The 22,828-nt window shown below is 44.4% G+C and overlaps 1 protein-coding gene across 3 annotated transcripts in view; it reads left to right on the forward strand.

Moving 5' to 3' along the window:
• MSRA (methionine sulfoxide reductase A) overlaps positions 1-22,828 on the forward strand; it is a 258,772-nt gene that overhangs the window by 230,782 nt on the left and 5,162 nt on the right. Inside the window, exon 6 of one of the 3 annotated variants that reach the window (XR_002436532.1) lies at positions 6,733-6,850. The exons of the other annotated variants lie outside the window; for them this stretch is intronic. The gene's annotated coding sequence lies outside the window, so the exon portion shown is untranslated. The remainder of the gene's footprint in view (positions 1-6,732; positions 6,851-22,828) is intronic. 3 annotated transcript variants of the gene reach the window in all.

Genomic DNA, 22,828 nt, shown 5'->3' on the forward strand with positions numbered 1-22,828 from the left:
GAAGTGAAGTAAAGCTGCTTAGAAACAGATTTCCAAACATAAGGCAAGGTGGTGACTTTCTGAGCAGTGGTGGGGATGGGGCTCAGCGGGGATTATTCCCAGAAATGTCACTGAGGCGCGCTGCAAATGTTTCTTAACTCCTGAAAAGAAAAAAAAGTGAATTCACAGCAAAGTATCCTAGGTGGAATGTCACCCGCTTGCTCTTTCACCTTCTGTGCTGGCTGTGCTGCCGGCTCCCGGCTCAGCACCTCCGGTGTAAAAGTCACAAGTCTGCAGAGCCGAGCAGATGGGAGAGCCGCGTTGAATAATACAGCCCCAAAGCAATGTGCGGCACTTGGCTCAGGTGGAGCACCGAGGTGTTGCTGCAAATAACGGCATGACTGCCGCTCTCGGTGTCCCTTACCTCGTGTTTGCTGGCAGGCTTGGAAGGCTGCATTTGGGGGTGTGAGCCATTTCAGTGCTATATGGGCGCCTTTCTGCTTCACTTGGGAGGGCTGGTGGAGACCATGGGCAACGGTGGGAGCTCTTTTCCTTTTTGAATAGGGAAAACGTGCACCCATCCTCATGCTCTCAGAGAACTGTGTTGTCTTCCTTGCCCCTAGGCCTTTGTGTACCAAGCACACATGAAGCAATCAGAGTGCTGACCCTTCATTACCAAACTGTGCTGACCAAGGCACTGGAGCACCTCTGCTCACAGCAAAATATGTGTGAGAGTTGATTTCTGGGGAACTTCACCAGATGTGAGGCTACTGCATAGTTTGCATTGGAATGTGCACAAAATCACACATCTAGATAAAATATATCTACATCTTTCTCCCAACACCGCTCCCTGTAATAAATTTTCTTATCCGATCAATAAGATGTCTGAGTAGGTGTGGAGAATGATCACAAATGGGTTTTACTAGATATTTAATGCATTTTCTTGGTCCCTGGCTTTTCACACCTTCGCAAGCCTGTGATAAAGCTGTTCATATATGCACATCTAAACCAAGGAGGAATCAGATCAGAATCAGGTCTGTTCTGTGGGCAGGGAATTGCAAAAGGCTTTCTACCATCAAGTGTCCAATTTCCATTCACCCAATCTGTTGTTCTGGAAGGCTGAAAAAAGTACAGACTGTAAAAACACATGACCAGATGTATCAGGTCTGACCAAAAGTCCTCCCAGCCCATTGCTGGGTCAGTATCTTTTGCTGTGGTCAAAGAGAGCCAGGCAGTAGACAAGTGTGGAGATCATAGAATCATTCAGGTTGGGAAAGACCTCTAAGTTCATCTGGTCCAACTGTTCACCTACCACCAATGCTGCCCACTAAACCACATTCCTAAGTACTTCATCTACCTTTTCCTTAAACACTTCCAGGGATAAGGTGATAAGGCGTCCGAAGCAGATGAGGTCATCAGGTTAGGAAGGGAGATAGGGTGCCCCAGCTGCCAATCCTTCCTTTCCCATAGGTGTTAGGAGGCAAGGGTCGTGCTGCAGGTGCTGTAAGGTTGCGCTGCTTGGATTGGCCCAGCACTTCTCAGGCACACTGGGACAGGCTCTGAGGACCCACCTGGTTGACCAGAACAGGCTGGAGAACTCTCAATTAGGCCAGGTTCCTGGGAGCCCTGTGCTCAAGTTCCCACTAGCAAATCCCAGCCACTGAGGGATTTGGCTTGTTATCTTTCTGCCTGTTCTGGGGTATCTGGGCTTTGAGGCTTCTAGTGAAGATTGGGAGCTTCCATGATCTGAGGGCCCGGAGCCTGGTGCCCCTCCTCAGCAGAGTTTCCAAGGCCTCACTGTGGCTGACGGTTTGGGATGGGGTAAAATTTATGTGACATATGGAAGCTTGGGCAGGCTGGGGAAGGAATATTTGCCCTGAATCCTGGTGCGATGTGGCTGGGGCCAGAAAAAGGCAGGATTTAGGTTTACTTTGCTACCACAAACCATTAATGGTTGGTTGAGAAGCTAGGGTATTATCAACTTAAAATAACTTGCAGTGAGAACAAAGTAAAATACTCCACTGTTAGCGACTTCCTTCCATTAAAATACAATAAGAACAAATGAATAATTTCTCTTATAAAGCAACAGTGAATTTCTGGGCACAGGTAGTATCTTGGATATTGTCTTCTGCTATATTTGTACTCCCGATAAAGACAGGAGCTGCAGCAGCTGTGAATTCTGATTGCCAGGTATCGAAATAATAAGGCCAAAAAGCTGTCGTGTGATGTAAACTTTGGAGAAGAATTTTCTGTGAATGTGAGACGTCAGGGCTCTGAGTCAGGACTCGTCAGTACTATCTCTAACTCTGCCAGCAGACTGCTATGTAGGACACCACGGCTTGTTTTCCCTTCATGCCTCGTTCGCACCAAAATAACTCAGCTGACATCAAAGGCCTTACGTCTGTGTTGCAGTGCAGAAAGGAGGAGGAGGAGGAGGAACAGAAGCTTCAGGTGCAGTTGCATGTTGCAGCAAACTGCAGAGCTGCCTGCTATAGGAAGAGGTGATTCTGACTTCTGCTCCCTTCTGTGGTGCGTTTCCCCCCCTTCTTTTTCACCAGCCCTCATGTGAGGTTGTGTTGAGCCACTTGAAAGACCTAAACTGGCAGAAAATGTTGTAGTGTGTTGTGGGTTAGTTTTCCACTGGTAGAATTCCCCTGCCATACTGACTGCAAGGTGAGGGAAGCAGAAGCAGCAGCCTAAGGGAAAGGGCAGGAGTGCATGGCCAGGAGTGATGGACTGTCCATTGCAGCAGCATCACCTCGTTTGTTCAGCTGATGTTAGCACCTCAGCTTGTTTTAGACACTTGTATTTTTTTTGAGCAATTTTGTTTCATATGATACTTCACTGGTTTTCATGGATCTTGAAGCTATAAGTAGTGCTTTTCTTTGCTAAGATACCGTAGTGAACAGAAACAATCTTTCTTTGTGTACACACAAGGGAATAGTTTACCAAAAGGGAAGAATTTGTTATCTCATTTGATCCACGTTACTGATAGGGTACACTAACTCTACTCAAATGACCCGATGATATTTGCTATCGACTAAAACCACACAGGCAAATAATCAAAAACCAGCTGAATGTGACCCACTTCTATCTGCGCTTTGAGTCTGGAAGAAAGCGATCACATTAACTTCAGTACAGGAGCGTGAATGAGATGAAACCAGAAGCATGAGTAGATTTTGAAAATTCAACCCAGTTAATAGGGCCAATACCAAAGTCCTCGCTTAGATCTTGACAAGCTTTTGCTGTATAAAATGGTCTCTGTGCCAAACATGAGTCTTATCCAGAATTTTCTAATTGAAGCCAATGGAAGTTTGCCTGAAAACCATTAAATTCATTATTTGGCACACTAATTCCAGTGACAGCTTTGAATGGGTGAGATCTAAGTCCGAATTCAAGACTTGGCCCTTAATTCTTTGTTTGTGAGGATATATCCTATCCAGCACTGTAAACATCAATCCTTCCTTGTAAATGAAAAATGCCTTTTTTTTTTTCTTTACAATGTAAATTCTGAAACATCTGCATTCTCAGAGCTCATGCATTGATACTGTGGTGCTTCATAGGGTGTATGTTCAAGGAATTGTTGGTATGTTGAAGAGCTGGTGTATGCTCTGTATGCATATCAGCTTGCTGATACCCTTTCACTAGTGGCTAAATAAGAAAGTCTGAGACTGCCACATAAAACTGGCTGGTATCACAAGGAATACAGCAGAGCGACCCTGAAGTAATTACAGGTGAGTGGACCAATGCACTCTTAGAAATGTAGTTTCATTAAGACGTTTTCCATCACATCTGCTCTTATAAATCTGGATGTTTCATTGATGCAGAGCTAAATCAAGTACCTGCCATCACTAGGTTATCTTCTTCCACCCCCAGCTGCACATATTGCAGTTTTCTTTTTGAACAGAAGCAGAAAAATGCCGTAGGTGACATAGCTTAGCAGCATTAACACGTTAAATAGCTCTCTGTACTGCTGCAGATGGGTAAAAAAAGAGAGTCCTGTATGCATGTGAAAGCTACAGAAAAACTCGTTTTACTTTCAGAAATGAGCACAGCGTTTTTCATGCACACAGTTTAAAAAGAACAGAAATCTGAATCTGGAAAGTGTTCCCTAGGTCATCTAATCCAATCCCTCGCTATTCTGGACATCCATTTCATTGTATGGATGAAATCCGTAAATGAATCGAGTCCCATTTAACACTGTGAGTTTTTTCTCTCTGCTAGTTCCACTGGGAGGCTGTTTCCTCATTTATCTGAGAGTTAAGGAATTTATATATTCTTATACCTACATCCTACGTTTCTTCATGGTCACTTAGCCTCATCTATGATTCAAATTCTCTCACAAACTCTATCCACATCTGCTGGTTTCTTGTTGGCCTTGGACAGTATGCAAAAATACTTTAGAGGACAAGGGTAAGTTGGGATGGTAATTCTTTGTTGCTAAATAGTACAGTTTTTTTTCAGAAGAAAGCTGTCAGCCTTCATTCTTTTCATGTTTACATTTGAAATCTTCCATTTTAATCCATTTCCAAGTGCTCCATTTTTCACCATCAGTTGTTTTTATTTTTTTTCTGCAATATTCCAATTCTCTTTGTGTTGATCTCAGATCACTTAGCACTTACAAAGGGCTGGAACTTGCAGGGAAAAGGTGAGGTACTGGGGACTAGAATAAGGCAGATTTGGTGCCTGTTTTCATACCAAATGGGAAAGGAGAACCTGGCTCCATAGAGATCAGACAGTCCATGTTAGTTCCTAGAAATATATTGGATCAAATCATCACAACCTTTACAAGAATGCCAGAGTTAACAAGGAGCTGAGTAACAGTGAACATGGAGTTGTCAAGAACAAATGACATCAGACTGATCTGATTTCCTTCTGTGACAGAACAAAAAGCCTTATGGACAGAAGAGAAGCAGTCAGTGTCATATGTCTTTGTGCAAGAAAGCTTTTGACACTGTCCCTCATGACATTCTTGTAAGCAAGTCAAGGCAACAAGATCTACATGAAATGACTATAAAATCTGTATGAAATTCGCTTGAAAGCTGTAGTCAGAGAACAATAGTTTTGACATTTATTCTGTGTCAAAACACAAAGATGCACTGAATGGAATTACACAGGGCACTGGTTTAGGCAAGCATAGTTAGCTATATGAATCTGGAGCAGAAAACAGAAGGCTAAGATGCTATTTTGTAGGAACAGATTTAGGATGAGTGTGGTAAATGGGACCCACCAATGACCTGTTTGGAAAAAAATGTGCAAATACATCCTGGGATGTATATTTACAAGATTAGCCTGCAGGCTGTATTCAATAATCCTGCTTTATTCAGCTCTCACAAAGCCGTAGCTGGTTTGCCATACATGGTTCTGGGTGATGCCCATCAACAAAAACGTAGATCAGCTGGCAGGGATGTAGAGCAGAGCAATAAAGATGATCAGAGGCTGGAAAAGATTGGGCAAATGTGCATCAAAAAAACTGGAAATGTGTCTGCTGCTGTTGTGGGACAGTGGGATGACCTGGAAAGTCCATGCAAACAGTGTGATGCTATGGTAGCTCTCGCCTTTGTTGACGTAAACGTGTTTCATCAACTCATTTCTACTGTTCTGCATCGAAGTAATGAATGAGAATGTGAAACAGGGTTAGTCCTAAGGATGTTCCTTGAAGAACTCTAGTTCTAATCTTCCCCCACTACAATTTTGCTCCAATTTAGGATGCTTTTCTGCCATCTTTCCTTTAGCCAGAGTCCTTTTGCTAATTAGCATCTTGGCTTTCATCATTAATATTTTCTCATCAAACACAAAATCAAACGCTTCTGTATTTTTAGAATTGAAAGTCACCATGGAGATGGTCACTTAAGATTTTTCAGAAAATTCAGAAGGGCTATTAACTCTGTCCCTTCTAGGGGAACCCCCATGGATGCTAGTATTGCTTAAAGTGATGTCTCGTGCCAATCTGTCAGATGTAGGTGTTATGTCTGCTTGTGTTCTGCCATAGCAATTATGTTAGTCACTTGTAATATAGTAGGGATTTTATATTTGCTGTGGCTTTTGCTCTTTAGATGGGCTATAATGAATGCAGGACGTAGCTAACACATGTAACATGAAGAATTTCTTTGAAAAAAAATCAGAAGTAGAATGTTAATTCCAACATCTCTCCTTTCTGAATGCTAAGGAGGCAAACCTATATAATTCATTCATTCTATGTTTTGTGAGATTTCTTTAACAGAATTGGAATCTTCTGTGGGAACTTGATTATCTTGTTGCTGGAAGTCAGTCCAAAATCTAAAGGAGACTTCTTTCTATTTCTTGTCCTTTCCTATTTCACTGCACTGGAAGTAGAGAAGCAGTTAAATCTCTTCCTTTCCGTCTTGCACACGCACACACGTGCACAAGAACAACCACCACTTTGCTCTATGTGTCTGCTTGGCAACTTGTGAGAGTTTTGCTGGCACTTGGGAGAGACCTAAAGGAGTCAAGTGCAGCATTAATGTAGGTTCCCAGTGGCTTAGAGGGAAGCTCATTACTGGCCTGGCTTGTGAGCCTTGTTCATTTACAGTAACACTTTAAATATTTAATCGATCTCTTGTTCTTTCCTGTCATGGACCATTTTCCCTCAATTGATTCCTTTTTGGGGGGCAGAGGTGGTTGGAATGCATTTATGCTAGCGGAATTCTATCAATTACGCTCATTAAGAGGCCAGACACAATAGGCCAACGTGGAATTAGTCTAAGCCTCGTATTGTATTTTTTGCCCCAGGTTCTCAAAGCACTTCAGAAGCACTAACTAGATAAAGGTGAAGAGCAAAGCTCTGCGGAAAGTTAAAACGCCTCTGTAAGTTCCCAGGAGCTGCTGCTTTGGAGACGTCACTGCAGAGGTAACAGGATTATCCCCTCTGTAGTGTTCAGCTAACTCAGCCTCAGCCTTTCTGGGTTTCCTGTTATGATGAGGGATGGGATGAATTCTACCTAGAGGGAAGGAAAAGTTGTGGTGAGAAATGCCGCTTTTTCAAGCTGAAAGGTGTGTGGTCTTCTCACTTTCATCTCCTGGGACTCCTCAGTAGGTCAGGCAATGCTGAGGCACGGCTGGGGCTGTGCAGAGATCTTGGAGTGCAGCGTGGCTTTGTTCTCAGTGAGCATGTTGTTGCCCTATAAAGAAAGAATGGAGGGGAGTTTGCCTTTCACCTACTGAGGATCAGAGAAGATAATAAGAAACCTTTGGTAGTTGAGTGGACAGGCAGATGTGGGTTTCAGTAAATGTACTTTAAGATAGCAGAATGAAATGGATGTTCAGAGCTGTTGCTGGGCCTGGCAAGTTCTTTGCCATTCTTGATGAATGTGGAATTCACCTTTAAAGTATGTTGTTCTCAAATGGAATGAAATTCCCTGCACAATTCCTCAGTTGCTATTGATTTTAATTTTACTGGTCTGCCAAGAAGTGCGTGGATACTTCAAGTATTCCCCTGTCATCTGGTTTTGTGCTGCCAATCTTAAATCTAAATGTCCTCAGTTATCTGAAAAAAGAAAGAAATATCAAACCAACCCAAACCTGTCCTGTTCCCTAGTAACTTAGTGTGAAGTGCTATCCTACAAGTGTTTTTCTTCATATCACAATGATATAGTACATAAGAAATAGAAAGACAAGTTCATGCTTTGTGGGAACAGTGTGTTTTCATGTATAGGAGTATTTGCTTTTCAACACAATACTTGGTAATACTATTCATTATTACGCAGCCTTTGAACTCCGAAGCTAGTATCACCTAACTACAAGGACCAGTATCTGTGTGGCCCTATTTGTGTTATTACTATTTAAGTAAGCATTTAAGTAGCAGGCCCTGAATGCAGTTAAATTGCAAAGACAAATGCTGCTATTGTCATTATTGACGGTACACGTCCTTGATACAAGTGCTGTATCTCAAGGAGTATTCATGCAGTCATCCTCTGCTGACTTTCTTGGCACCATTCATTCCAGTTTTGTTTGGTAAGTGGTGGAGTCTTTGAATGAAGATGCAACATTTCAATTACTCATCTCTTTTCTTTCTTGGAAATTGTCAAGGGATAAGAGCTGTGATTGTAATTGAAAATATCACTCCAAAGCCTCAAAATGATTACAATTGAAATTAAAATCGTATTATTTTACTACTATTGGGCTTCACCTTGAAAATTCATGCCCGCCTTCCAAAGAATGGTGTATCAATGGCTATGAATAATCTTTGAGAATTTTGGCAGACGTAGAATCATAGGATCGTAGAGGCCTTAGAGTTGGAAGGGACCTTTTAAAAGTCATCCAACTCCAGTGCAGTGAACAGGGACACCCACAGCTCCATCAGGTGCTCAGAGCCCCGTCCAGCCTGGCCTTGAAAGTCTCCAGGGACTGGGCATCCCCCACATCTCTGGGCAACCTGTGCCAGTGCCTCACCACCCTCACTGTAAAAGAATTTTTCCTTACATCCAAGACTGGGACCACTCATTTTCCTATATGGCCACAGAAAGAAAGATCCTGGGAATTCTAAGTCTTTTAACTGCAGATTTGATTTGCTTTGGCCTGTAATGACTGTCAGAAATTTTGGTACCAACACAGGAGTGTGGAAACAGTGGGTTCTTCTGCAGTCGCTGGAGAAGTGTAAGCACCTGTGGATTGCCAGGCAAACTTCAGGAATACCAAACTCTTCTCTCAGGGTGAATTTCTCTTGATTTGAACTGTGGAGGGACCATGCTGCTAAATTCTGGTTATGTGGGAGGTTCTCAGCACGTAGCTGTTGCTACGGCTCTCACAGAGATTTCAGATGGAGCCGTCCCCCCACCAGTCACCCTGTACTGACAGCTCAGAGAGACACAGAAAAAAATATTTTTACATAAGCAGAAGCTGACTGCTAAACCAGTGAAGGGGTGAAAGAGAAGTTCCTTCCAACCTCAGTCTTGCAGGTGAAGCTAGATGTTCCCCCTTTTAGGGATGTCTGACAGTTCCTCTCAGAAGTCTTTTCCTCACTTGATTGATACTTCAGCAGGCATCAAATGGGGGGGGGGGGGTGAATTATTTCATGCCACTTTTCTGCCTCCTCAAAGTGATATTTATAAAGATCCAGCCAGAATTGCTCAGAGAAGGAAGCTGGAGAAAAACATGTCGTTATCAGCACTGAAATATTTCTCCTGGCCTGTCTGCGAGCAGCTCTGGTATCTCCCCACAGTGGAGCGGGGATCTGAAGCTCAGTGAGTTTCATTCCTTCTGCTTTTTGATCACCCTGTGGAAGTGTCTTTTGCCTTTCTTAATTTACAAATGTTTTTGTTTTGTTTTGTTTTGTTTTTAATCCCACACATTCGCATTTAGCAGCTGAAGCCTTTCCACCCCTACCTCATCAACAAGAATCATAGAATTGAATTGGACGGGACACTTACATGTCATCTGATCCCACTCCCTGCAATGAGCAGGGACACCCACAGCTCCATCAGTGCTCAGAGCCCTCTCCATCCTGACCTTGGGTGTCTGCAGGGACGGGGCACCACTGCCTCTCTGGGCAAGCTGTGCCAGTGCTTCATAACCCTTATCGTAAAAAACTTATTTCTTATATCCAGCCTAAATCTCTCCTCTTTTAGCTTGAAACCATTTCCCCTTGTCCTGTCTGGACCCAGTGGCCTCGGCTGCTCCTCACACCCCTCGCCCTCCAGACCCCATAAACCTGGCAGTAGTGACTGCATCCATAGGGAGGGCTGTAAACTCCGAGCAGGGGACTAGGTTGGAGGAGGCCCATTTACTTGGAGAGATCTAATGGGGTCCTGCACCTCCTCATTTCCCTCGTGAACAAAGCTTTAAAAATAAGAGCCGTGTTAAGCTCAGCAAAACGAAGTGCTTGTTGCTGGACTGGAATACAGCAAACCCAGCGAGCATCCACTTTCTCAGCACTAGGTATTGGAAAGGAACAAGACACGCACGCTTTCAGAGCAGAAAAAGAAAGGAAATCAAGCTGCTTTCATGTAGTCTTTGTAATTATTTTTCTCCTGTTGTTCAGAATTCAAGTTAAAAAAAAAAAAAAAAAAAAGAGGACTCTAACATTTACTGGCAGTAATCATTTCACCATCTGCTCCGGCGTGCTGCTTCCAGAACACACGTCCTCAGCTGCTGAGCACTCCGCTCTCTGCTCCCTTCCTTTCGGAGGCAGGGATGCCAGCAGTTCCTAAACTGTAACAGCATGAACAAAGCTTTTTTTTTTTTTTTTAATTATTTTATTTTTTCTGCTTTTTTTTTTTTCTCTTTTTTTTTTTCCCAGTGGCTGGAATTTTATTCAAGAGGCAGTTAGGACTTTCCGCCGGATTGTTTCAAAGATGGAGTAGTTCCCCCTCCCTTCATCTGAGGGCATGTCAGTGGTAAAAATGTGGAACACGTGAATGTTTTAATATTTAGGGGTGTCCCAAGAGAGTTTGTGGTATGGTGGAACTCCACGTGTTTCTGGGCTGCTCTCAAGGGTGAGTTTGGGGGGAAAAATGGAGAAAGATTTCCTAGCCAGGAGCTCTCAACATTGGTCATTGACATCACAGGATCATAGAATGGCTTAGGTTGGAAGGGACCTCAAGGATCATCAAGCTCCAACCGCCCTGCCATAGGCAGGACCATCAACTTCCAGATCTAATACTAGACCAGGCTGCCCAGGGCTCCATCCAACCTGGCCTTGAACACCTCCAGGGACAGGGCATCCACAGCCTCTCTGGGCAGCCTGTTCAGCACCTCACCACTCTCTTGGTAAAGAACTTCCCCCTGATGTCCAACCTAAATCTTCCCTCCTTGGGCAACCCTTCCTTCCATTGTGTCAGCTGCACCACTCAGCTTGGTGTCATCAGCAAACTTGCTGAAGGTGCACTGAATTCCATCATTGATGTCACTGATAAAGATGTTAAAGAGCACCGGTCCCAAGACTGACCCCTGGGGGACACCGCTTGTTACTTGCCTCCACCTGGACAAAGAACATCTTTGATTTCTGCTCCCATAAGCCCTAATGCTGAGCTCAGCACCACTCCTTCTGATGCTTTCTCTCTGTCATCTTCACGGTACAGCACATCATATAAAGCAGGAGGAGGTGCACCTGGCTGGCAGACAGGCTTTGCTGCCTCCAAGCTCCCTTCAGCTGATGCTGAGCAGAAGCACTTAAGTAAATATATGGGTAATTTAGAGGGCAGAGGGTAACATTAATTAGCTCATCCTGTCCTTGACTGTTTCTGTGTCACCGACTCCCTAATCTATGGCTCTTGCCTTTTCTGTTGTTCTTTCTCATGGCAATAATAACCCGCGATCTCAGTTTGTACATTTAAATTCAAAATGAAAAATCATCCATCAGTGAAAGCCCCTATTCAGTTTTCCCACTGTATAGCCAGTGCTTTACAAAGAAATGAGCCAGACTGAATTCAGAGCCCATTAGGCATGTCCCAGGAGGCACGAATCTATATGCTTACAGATGTGCTTACAGGTTTAAGTCTGCATTAAGAAAAGAATGAAACCTGCTTGACCGAAGGTATTTGTTGTAAAACACAATTTAGAGTGCAGCTTCATACCACGAAGTGACTCTGTGGGATGGCTGCGTGTGATTTTATGTTTGTTTCACTGCATCAGGATTAAATTTGCTCCTTTACAAGCACAAGAAATGTTATTCCTCTGTCAGCCTCATGCACTTGCTCTGGTTTCCCTGAGCCACGCTGGATGGATGTTACCTATCCAGGAATCAGGGTTTTTTGATCTGCATTGAATCCATCTGAACTGCAATGCAGACTGCAGAGGTAATGGGCATTTAAGACTGGGGCCTCAAGAACACTTTGGGAATATCCCTTGTTTTCCACACAGTGTCTGTGTTTGTGCGTTAGCCTCAGTGTTTTCACCTCAGAACAGTTCTTTTGCTGCCATTGAAGAAAATGTCCGTCTCTGGGATTGAAGGATTTGGGCACACTATTTAAAAAGGATTGTATGAGCCAAATATTTGTTACTCTTGTAGCACAGGGTGGTGACATGGGGCAAATCAGGAGGTACAAAACGAGGAAAGAAGGGCTGGGAAGGGAAGAAGGAGGCTAGAGGAGAATGTAAAGAAGCAGGAAAAAGAGGAGAAGAGGGACAGGGAAGACATTCAGACCAGATGGAACCCCTAAATACCAGTGCCTATTTAAGTTTTCCCTGTGCAAAGAAAACTCATCCATTGACCATTACATTGACCATCCCATTACATGGATGTGGATAGGAGCTCCTTACAGTGCCGCTGAATCTCTCCCAGTGACTATTAATTGTAGGCCTATGTGGTAAAGGGGATCAAGAAAGAGCTCATTCCTTCAGCAGTAGCACAGATAGCACAGGCAAGGACTAAGGGCAGTCAGTTTGATATCATCTGTGGTGTCAGGCATGATGGGAGAGGCCATGCTGACCTGTGGGCCTGGACATATTGCTTGGAAGAGCATGGGAAATCCTTCCTGGTGTCTCTCCTGTCCACTTGGAGCTGACCAGGTGGGGGACCCCCATGGCTTCCTCTGGGGAAACGGCAGCTTGGGTGGCATCTGCCAGTGCCTTTAGCCTTGGTGACAGTGAGGTTGGGGATTTTACACCACTAGCCACCTCCTGATGAGAGCAAGCTCAAAAAGGACCACTTGACATCCGTGTCAGTGTGAGCCATGTGCTACCTGCAGCAAGCCAACTCCAAAATGAAGCTGATTTTTCTCTTACCTACATTCCGCATTCAAGCAGCTGCTCCTAACAGGTGCTCGCTCTCTTCCTAGCAGATGGCGACAAAAAAATGGGTTTGTTGGCAGGTTTCACCACAAAGCAGCCTTCTTATCGCACATATTGATGTGTATACAAACATACACACGCACTATCAGGCTTTCAGTTAAAAAGTAATTCTCCTTCTGATTTAAGGGCAGTCACGTGGGGGCTTAGAAGGGGACGGCGCGTGCTCTTTGCTTTCGCTGCCTGGGTCTGAAGGCATTTGTGGCTGAGCTGCTGCAGCACAACCTGGCAAACATTTGCCCATTCGATCAAGTCTTCTGCTGTATCTGAAAGACCAGGCGGTGGGAGGGACGTGCAGTGTTTGACTACATACCTCCGTATTTATCAGTGCATCTTTAGTAACTTGCGCTGGCTTAAGTAACGACGAGCTAGCAAGCCAGCAGGTTGGAGACAGAGACTGCCCTGCTGGTTTTCTCTGTGCCATTGGTAAGTGTAACACAGCAGAAATACAGAAAAGCGAATTCTCTCTCTCCTTAACTAAAGCAACCGGCTGAAAACTGACAGTGGAGATGCAGCAGCGCGCTCGAACAAAGAAACACAACAGCAGCGTCTTCTCGCCAGGAAACGCACCAGGGTTTGGAGCACTCAGTGTGCTGCACGCTGCCTCGGGGAGGTGTGCGGGGCGAGCATTTGTTCTGCGTTCCTCACCCGAAGAGAGGCAGCTGTCAGGCAGATCCTCGCATCCCAGCTCCTCCTCGACCCGGTAGCTCTGATTCTGCCCGGTGAGGGCTGTGAGCTTGACAAAATGGTGCAGAGCTGTGCCAGCATCAGAGGGCTGCGGTGTTGCCCCAAAGCTCTTTCCAAGCCCTGGTTCTCGTCGTGCAGGCAGCACCAGGAAGACCCCATGCTCGCTCTGTTTTGCTGCTCATTTCAAACAGACAGCCTGAGCCAAGACAACCAGATGAGGGTGACATCTGGCCATCAAACCTCTGCCAAGTCACTGCTGTTCTGTAGCTGGCAGGGAGATGCTGTGCTGCAAATGCCAGCTTCTCGCTGAAACACAAAGTGCATTCCCTGCATTTTCTTTGCTTCCTCTCCAGCCACAATCGGTTCGATATTTTGTTTTACTAATGGCCAAATCCAAATCTCCTTTCCAGGGGCATAAATCCACTTCACCAGTGCTAGGGGGCTTATACAACAAGTGGAATTTGACCCTGAAGTCGGAGATGCTCTCACATTTCTGTAGCTTGCTGACAAATTAACTTGTTGACTTAAAATCTCAGCTGCCTTCATTCAAACATCCAAGCCTCTCCTGTAGGGTACGTTTGTGCAGATAGGAGAGCAGCTTGTATCTAAACTCCTCAGGCAAGTGGATAAGCTGGAGAAGCTGTGGAGGTCTCTTTCACTACTCTTTCTCTCTAAGCTGCATCTCTTTATATTAGGAAAAATTCTTCTCCAAGTGAGTGGTGATGCATTGGCGCAGGCTGCCCAGGGAGATGGTGGAGTCACTATCCCTGGAGGTGTTCAAAGACCGTGGAGATGTGGCATTGAGGGACGTGGTCAGTGGGCATGGTTGGGGGTGGGCTGGATCAGGCCCTGGGCAACTTGATTTAGCTTTGAATCATAGAATCATAGAATGGTTTGGGTTGGAAGGGACCCTTAAGATCATCCAGCTCCAACCCCCTGCTGTGGGCAGGGACACCTCCCTCTAGGCCAGGTTGCTCACAGCCCCATCCAGCCTGGCCTGGAATGCTTCCAGGGACAGGGCATCCACAGCCTCGCTGGGCAACCTGTTCCAGTGTCTCACCACCCTCAGAGTAAAGAATTTCTTCCTGATATCTAGCCTAAATCTACCCTCATCCAGTTTAAAGCCATTTCCCATCATCCTGTCACTACCTGCCTTTATAAAAAGTCCCCGTTGAATGTGTCTGTTCACTGCAGGAGAGATGGGCAGGATGACCTTGAAGGATCCCTTCCCACTCTAAGGATTCTATGATTCTATGACTTGGGGATCTTAGTTATCCCTTCCACACTCATTACAAAGGTGCACGGAGTTGGAAGAGAGCTTGTGGGGCTCCCCCATAGTACATTCCTTTTTATTGCTCTCAGAAGCAGTTTGATCCCAGCAATGCAGGGGAAGCTCATTCGGGGATGATGTGTGAAGGAGCTGAGCTGGATGATTTACCCTGCTTCCTTATGTAGAATTCTTATTTTCACCCATCCTTGTGTGCTGCTGTACTCTCAGCACTTCTTGGCAGCTGCCAGAGGGCATGAAAGAAATAACTGCCCCAGTTGTTGCAGCTGGTTTTGTGGCCAAGTGTGTTTCTCCCCCTCTACTGGTAAAATGCTTCTGCTGCAGCACAGTAGCCAGTTTGCAAAACTGTAGAAGGGAAGCAGTTGTATTACATGAATATGCCCAAGCAAAGCTTGGGCTGTTGAAATGAGTTTGCTTTGCCAAGGGTGCAAGTTTTATTTCTACATTTCCAGTTAGCCTCCAGAGTTGAACATCTTTGCCATGTATCTGCAGGCTTCAGGAGCTCTGTGCTTTCAGTCTGTGGGCACTAAGCAGAAGCCATCTGCTTTTGAGGGTACTCACAACAAGTGAATATTAATACTTGAAAAGTGACTCAGATCTTTTAGGATGTCTTGGGTGGACCAGCTTGCTATAGAGACTAAGTCTAATTTCCACAACCCACACCAAAATCTCCACCAAAGAGTCCGTAGCTGGGTAAAGATTAGAGAAACTGAGTTAGTTGTGCCTTATTTTGTCAACTGCAACTCACCAGCAGTTTAATCTTCCTGGATAGCTTGTATGGAGCTGATTTCAGAGGGCTGTATGATTGGATGTGGCCGTAGCAAGGTGATGCAGTGAGTAACACCATGTTTAGGAGGTCATCATCAGTCTCTCATCAGAGCTGCCAACTTCCTGAGCATGGCTTTGGTACGCAGGGCTCACTGCAGGAAAAATAAAGTGTATACCTAACAACATCATTCTGCCTTCTGCTCCGAGATCAGTTGATTTCAGCGCCACAAAAGCAAAACCGATCTGTATGGAAATTCAGGATTGAACATGCTGATTGAATGGTGATTTCATCTGCTGGCTCCATTTAGATCTCATAAAGAGTAAATATAACCCATAACAACTTTTGTAGCGTTATCAAAAGTGCCCCTCTATCTATGCTGTAGTAATAGATAGGGATATTTTAAATTTAAATCAAATTTGACCAACGATTTGTCAATCTGGGGAGATCTCTGCATTGTGAGGCACGTGTAGATGCTGGTACCTAGCTTGAATTGCATGTGATGCTATGTAACTACTCAAAGTGAAATATCATGATGAATCTATATCGTATATAACTTTAGATGTTGTCCTTGTCAGAACACTGTGCCATTGAGACACATCTTCCTGTATAATAATCAGTTAAGCTGCAGAGCTGTTGTGGCAGTATGGTATATTTATGTCCGGACACACAAAAAATAGTTTGATATAATTCAAGTACTTGAGAGCAAATCTATTTATTTTTTCTTTCAGAAAAAGATAACAAAAAGCTAATTCAGGTTTCCAAAAGCGTGTTTGCAATTATCGTTAGTAAGCAGCTTAACCAACCTGAAAGCAAACGCTAAACGATCCAGATCTTAGTCTTATTAAGCCCGTGTGTTTCCTGCCACTTAAAAGCCTATCAGAAGCCTAAAGATGTGGGAAAATGAGATTTTCTGGAAGGCAAGCTTTAAAGTTTACCTCCTTCTTTTCTTAAAGTAGACGGCGATGCCTCTGTGTACATGCTGTTTCTGGAGCTCAGACGGAGCGCGCGCATCACTGCTGCAGTGTTTCGTGGAACATCCTTTGTTTATTCACACCGTGCCACTTTCAAACTTCAGATGTAAACAACAAAGTCTTCTTTGTATTTCACACTATCTCATACTCACTACCTTACAGAGTCCAAAGCCAGAACAGTGTGCAGTTTTACCCTCCTCACACTTTCTTCTGCTTGTTGGATGCGTTCTTCTATCCTTTCCTATTTATAGTAGCTGGAAAACTGCTTATCTTCTCGTTAAAATCTTTCTCTTGACTTTTCAGTCCTTGGTATGGGATTAAAATTGTATTCCCCAGTAACTATTTTGAATATGATGTTAGTAGCAATTATGCATACATTCAATAACTGAAGCAATTCGTCATCGTGAATGATTCAAATTGCTTTAGAGTGGTCAGCCTGTCTGTGATCTGGTACAGAGATGAAAATCCTTAAAAAGTCCCACAGAACTCAGCTGGTCAGTCAGAAAGGGCGGCTGACCCGGGCTGGAAATGTGGCAGCACACAGAATAGGATGGCTTCCAGTTTGAACCACGGTTCAGCTGAAAACTTCACAGAACTGGAGGTGCATGGAAACATCGCACCTCCACCACTGAGAATTCTCCCCAGCCTTTAGAATCACAGAATCATAGAATGGCGTGGGTTGGAAGGGACCTCAAGGATCATCAAGTTCCAAACCCCCCTGCCACAGGAAGGGCCACCAACCTTCAGATCTGGTACTAGACTAGGCTGCCCAGGGCTCCATCCAACCTGGCCTTGAACACCTCCAGGAATGGGGCACCCACAAGCCTCTCTGGGCAGCCTGTTCCAGCACCTCACCACTCTCTTGGTAAAGAATTTCCCCCTGACATCCAATCTAAACCTTCCCTCCTTGAGCTTAAAACCATTCCCCCTTGTCCTCTCACTCTCTACCCTTGTAAAAAGTTGATTCTCCTGCTGTTTATAATCCCCTTTTATATACTGGAAGGCTGCAATGAGATCTCCTCATAGCCTTCTCTTCTCCAGACTGAACAAGCCCAGCTCCCTCAGCCTGTCTTTATAGGAGAGGTGTTCCAGCCCTCCTCTGGACCCTCTCCAACAGCTCCACATCTTTCCTGTGTTGGGGGCCCCAGACCTGGACGTTTTTTCACCATGGGAAAGGACCTCAGCTTTATGTTGCATTGGTCATGCAGTGGGCCAGGCTCTGAATTGTGCTGCACGAATCTTGTGCTGGATCCATCTCCTCTCTGATTGCTGCTGCCTGGCAGCCTGCTTCTCTTCTTCTCCCATTCCATGCTACAAACATTGGAAAGATCAGAACAGATTATCCTGGCACTTGTAGACACTCTTATGCTTTGCTGCGTGCAATCCTGACCTATACATATAGTATAGATGAAATCATTTCAAGAATACTGGAGTAGAGTGGTGCTAACTTTTTCTTTTCCAAATGACACTCTCATCCTCCCATCCCTTTACGCTGCATTTGAGCATAGAAGAGATCTTGACGAGCTCACTTAAGTAGAATATTTAACATTCAGCCCAGAACAGTTTAGGCAGGTTGAATCAGAAAGCCAATCTGGATGTGTTTGTTTGGGACAGAAGATGGTATTGGTTGAAAACCTTGGCTGGGGATGGTCGGAGGTGAGGTGGGTAAAAGTCCTGCTGCTCTAGAAAGCAGGCTCTGGGCTTTTACCACAAACAACTTTAACTTCTACAGAGGGTGGACAGCACCACCCAACTAATCTCCCATCTTTCCAAGGATTATATGGTTTGGCATTACATGCTACTGGTCATGAGAGGCTGAACAGAAAAACAGAGCTTGTTATTAGAGGCACAGTAAGTGGTAGAGATGTGGGCTGCCCAACGATTTCCATCGTAAATATCTTCTTTCAGATATTCTGATGTACCAATTTTTATGATTTCAGAAGTAAGTTTTTGTGCTTGATGTCTGAAGGTTTCCACCCCCAGTTACAGCAGAAGTTTTCTCTACCTCTCAGTATGAGTTTAGGAAGAGATGAATTGTTTATTCATCTTAAAAATTTATCTTTCCTGAGAAGCTGGCATGCCAATGCATTATGGAAGAAAAACTTGATATAAATCCAGTGCTGACTCCAGTTAGAAAAATAAGAGTAAGAGTGAAGCTAAACTGAGCTCTCAGCCTTGAGTATATTAAATGAACATTTTTACTTCCACATTGCAGCTCCCTGGAATGAAAAATAATTGTAGTGACATCCATTTATTGCAAAGGATATATGCATCATGCAGGTTGGTCTGCGCTTTGCAGTGTGGTCCAGAGATAACTGACCTGATGGAGGGGGGAAAGTCTTGTCAACAGAACATGTTGATGTGGAGTGTTTTCCTTTGCTCATGGAGAGCATGGATTTGCCTCATCTTAGCATTGCTAAGATTGCTATGCTGCTGTTGGAACCAAGTTAGCTTCTCAGCATCGTTCAGGACTGCTCTACATGGAGATACCAACTCAAGTTTGCACTAGGTCAGAAGATTCTGCTCTGAGCTTCACTGCTCCATATATGAGTTACTGTTAGTGTCCACATCTTGGTTTGGACCATTTTTCACTTCAGGAATATGAGATAGTGGATGAACGTTCAGTGAAGAGCAGTCTGCCATCTCAAACCATGGAATAGATTTTACCTTTAGATCCCTGCAAGTCAGAACAGGGCATATCTTTTCTTAGCCATCATAAATTATCCATGCAGGATGTACAGTAAAAGGCTGTTTGGCTACGTTAAAATTGTCTAGACAAACAGAATTTCCATCTCTCTCAATGGCTCCTTCAACACCTAATTAGTTCCCAGACGCTAGCTGAGCAAGATGTCTTTTATCTTTGCTAATGCTATCTTCCTATACCTCCTAAATGCCCTCTGCTGCCATTCTTCACTATCATTTTTCATCCCTCAAGAGAAGGCAGGGTGGGTGTTCAGGAAGCTCTATGCTGCAGGTCAAGCTTGTAAAGACTGCAGGTCAAGATGATCCTCTTATACCAGTCAGAATCTGGAGCAAAAACTTTTAATCCAGAATTAGACTGATACGATAGAGAACAGGATACAAGTTCCTTTTCATATCCAAAAGGAAAAAACAGAACTGCAGATTTTATTTCACTGTCAGTTTCATTTTGTTCGATGTAGGGCAATTTCACCATTTATTTTTTCCAATCCTAGAAGGTGCAAAGAGGTCTGTCTGTATAAATGTGCCATTTCAGCTGGCGTAGCTGATTGTTGTGGGCAACGAGGAAGCACATTCAAATGTAAAAGAGTAGAACGTATCAGAGTAAGGGCACCCCTGATCCTTCCCACACCTTCAGAGCTTACCCTCCTGGCACCTTGGCTATGTTAATATCCAGGCTATCGGCCAGCAGTGATTTACCTTGGCAGGTCTGCTCTATATCCAGGCCCAGCAATTCCTTCCCCTCTGGCAGGGATGAGTGACCAAACAGCCTCCTTCAAGCTAAGTATTTATCAGAGAGAGCAGGTCTTCAAACCAACAAAACAGACTGCATATAAATATGTATACACGTACCGTTTTCCCCTAAGGCTTGTGAGGCTGTGTCTCCATCTAGGTTCAGTTTACTCTGTTTAGAGGATGTGCTCTGTTGTGTGTGTGGTTTTTTTCAGTAGGCTCACAGCTCCAACAGAGTCAGTTTTGCAGTTTTATAGATTAGAATCAAGCTTCTACAGCTTAGCACTTTGCACCATCATCTTTTTAAGTACCCGCTGTATTTCTTTCTTATCTGCATTTTCCCTGTGCTGCCCTAGAAGAATACACTCATATAAACAATTCCAACAGAGCCATGTAACAGCATTTCTCCTCTTTGACCAGGTTATGCGTGGTCCCTGTAGGATGATTATGTCTCCAGATTTATCCTGTAGTCTCACAGCAGATAGTTTTCTCTCACAGCAAAGACCAGAGCCAGTGAGTTTCACCATTTCTGCTCTTCGATCCATATGCCCGCACTATGAAGGATGCAGAATTTGTGCCAGCCCGGCTAAATCATTCCCAGTCTCAACCTCGTCCAATTTGCAATTGCAAAGTAAGTTCTTAGGCTAGACAGCTTCCCTGCAAGGGTATTAATAATACTTAGGAATTACGTAGCTCTCCAAAGCCCTGTGAAAGCATTAGCTAATTGTGCAGCACTCCAAAGCCCTGTGCAAAACATGAGCGAATCAATTCTTGCAGCACCTATCGGATGCATCAGTGCCCTTCAGTCCCCTGTGCAGAGAGGTAAATGGAACCAGAAGAATGGATCCTTGGCAGCATTGTTCTGCCCAGCTGGCTTGCTGTGGGTAAAAACTTGATTTTCAAAAAGAGGTCACCTCCACGGATGAAAATGCAGATTTTACCAGCTAGGCATGATTTCAGCCAATTGCTGGGCTCTGCAGAGGTCATTGACATTGATTAGATTGGAAAAACCATCCTCGGTAAGTGACATAGAGAAGACTGGGCCAGGCACAGCAAAATGAATTATAATGTTAGCTAGAGTAGCAGGCGAATGTTTACCAGTGCGGTGCTCCAGCCAAATGAAGGCAGCACAAAGGAAACAATTTAAAATGATATATCAGATGTATCTCTGCAGAGAGGCAGTCTTAGAGAAGACAAGAGGTATAGCTACATGATACTTGGCAAATGAAAGGAAAAAATGAGACGTCCTCTTTTAATTGCACAGTGCTGAAGCTTCGCGCTATGCGTTGTGTTAGTTCCTCAGGCTGATCCTCGCTGCAAGTCTGCCTTGCAGGAGAAATGAATTTCAGTATTCATAGGATGACGGGATCATGAAGGTTGGAAAAGGCCTCTAACATCACCAAGCCTCAACCCCACCCCAGAGATTTCAGAGGGTCCATTGGAAATACAGAGGCTTCATGTAACTTGCTGAGACACAAGACAACCTGCGCATTGAAGCTGAGTGCGGGCTGTATGCTTGCTTCTAAAGTGCATAGTGAATCACACAGAGGATGATGCTATTTTTATTAAAAGCCACAAAATGCTAGAAACCAATTAATACTCCACTGCTTCACTAATGCTTCTGCACAGAAAATTAAATGGTTTCACTTAACAAAACCAATTTTAAAGCTTTTTCTGTCAAAATTATAAGTGGGTTCATCCCCTCCTCTAAACTTCCATGAGCCATGCATTTTTCAGCACAACATACCAAAGCATCAGTGACTTCAGTCTATTCATTCAAGTACTTGGAGATGCAAGAGTATCTGGCATTTCTGGCACAGTTCATCCCAAATTCTTAAGGCATTTTGTAGGTATTAGCTGCTTCCATCTGAATATAAACAAGGAGCCACACACCTTGAATGTGTTGTTGCCGTGCTGTTACATCAAATGATTAAATATTTTGGCATACTTTGGCTCGATGTAGTCAGCTGGCTACAAAAAGATGAAGCAGCAATTATTGTCAATTCAGAGGGCAGCAGCAAATCCAAGTGCAGAAGTATCGTGTGCTAAATGCAGTTGCTTGGGAATAAGTGAAGAACATCCCTCTGGTTGCACAGGTTTGGTGTATTCCTTGGCAGTCTACCATACAATCTCCCTGTCTGAGGACAGTATTTCCCATCACAAGGCATAACTGAGCAGAAGTGCTGCCAGTGAAACAAACTGATTTCACTGACATGCAGACTGCGCTGCATCCCAGTGAACCAGTGCCTTGGCCTTGAGTGAGGCAGTGAGAGCATGTGGAAGATGACACTTTCTCTACCAAAGACTAGGAGGTCCCTTAAAATCTATCTGTGTTTGCGCATCGTGGGTACCACGCACTGCAGCTGAGATGGGACTGCGAGTACTGGATTGGGTGACAGATATTTGGAGAACCAACTGGCATCGTGCAAATGGGAAAATAAGAGGGTTTGATTGCTGCAATCCATTGTGGTTTCAAGCCTTTGTGTCCAAAGCCACTACTAGTTCACTAATGTGTTCTCCTTATGAAAGTTGAGCATTTTACGTATCAGTTCTGGAGACTGATTGATGCATGTGGATGCTTGAGCTGTCTGTAAAAGACACAGCACAGATAACACATAGAATGGCTTGGGTTGGAAGGGACCCCAGGGATCATCGACACCATAGCAGAAAGCTCCAAAATTACTCGCGTCCATATTCACGACTGAGGAATTTGGGGTTTCCCACACCAACTCATGGTTACAATTTGGAGAGGCTGTCTCAAGTTCAAGCTACAAAAGAGATTCGTGGTAAAGCTGCTCAACAGTGGCAGATCAGTGGACGTTGATGGTGGCTGGCTACAGACAGGAAAAGAACGTAAATTAGAAATGGCTTCCACACCAGCATCGTGGGTAAACGGTGATCTAAATTAGACCTGCTACTGAAGGGCTAAAAGGTGGGCATCTCTGAGATGATCCA

The sequence above is a fragment of the Numida meleagris genome, chromosome 3 (genome assembly GCF_002078875.1).
Source record: "Numida meleagris isolate 19003 breed g44 Domestic line chromosome 3, NumMel1.0, whole genome shotgun sequence".
Lineage (NCBI taxonomy): Eukaryota > Metazoa > Chordata > Aves > Galliformes > Numididae > Numida > Numida meleagris.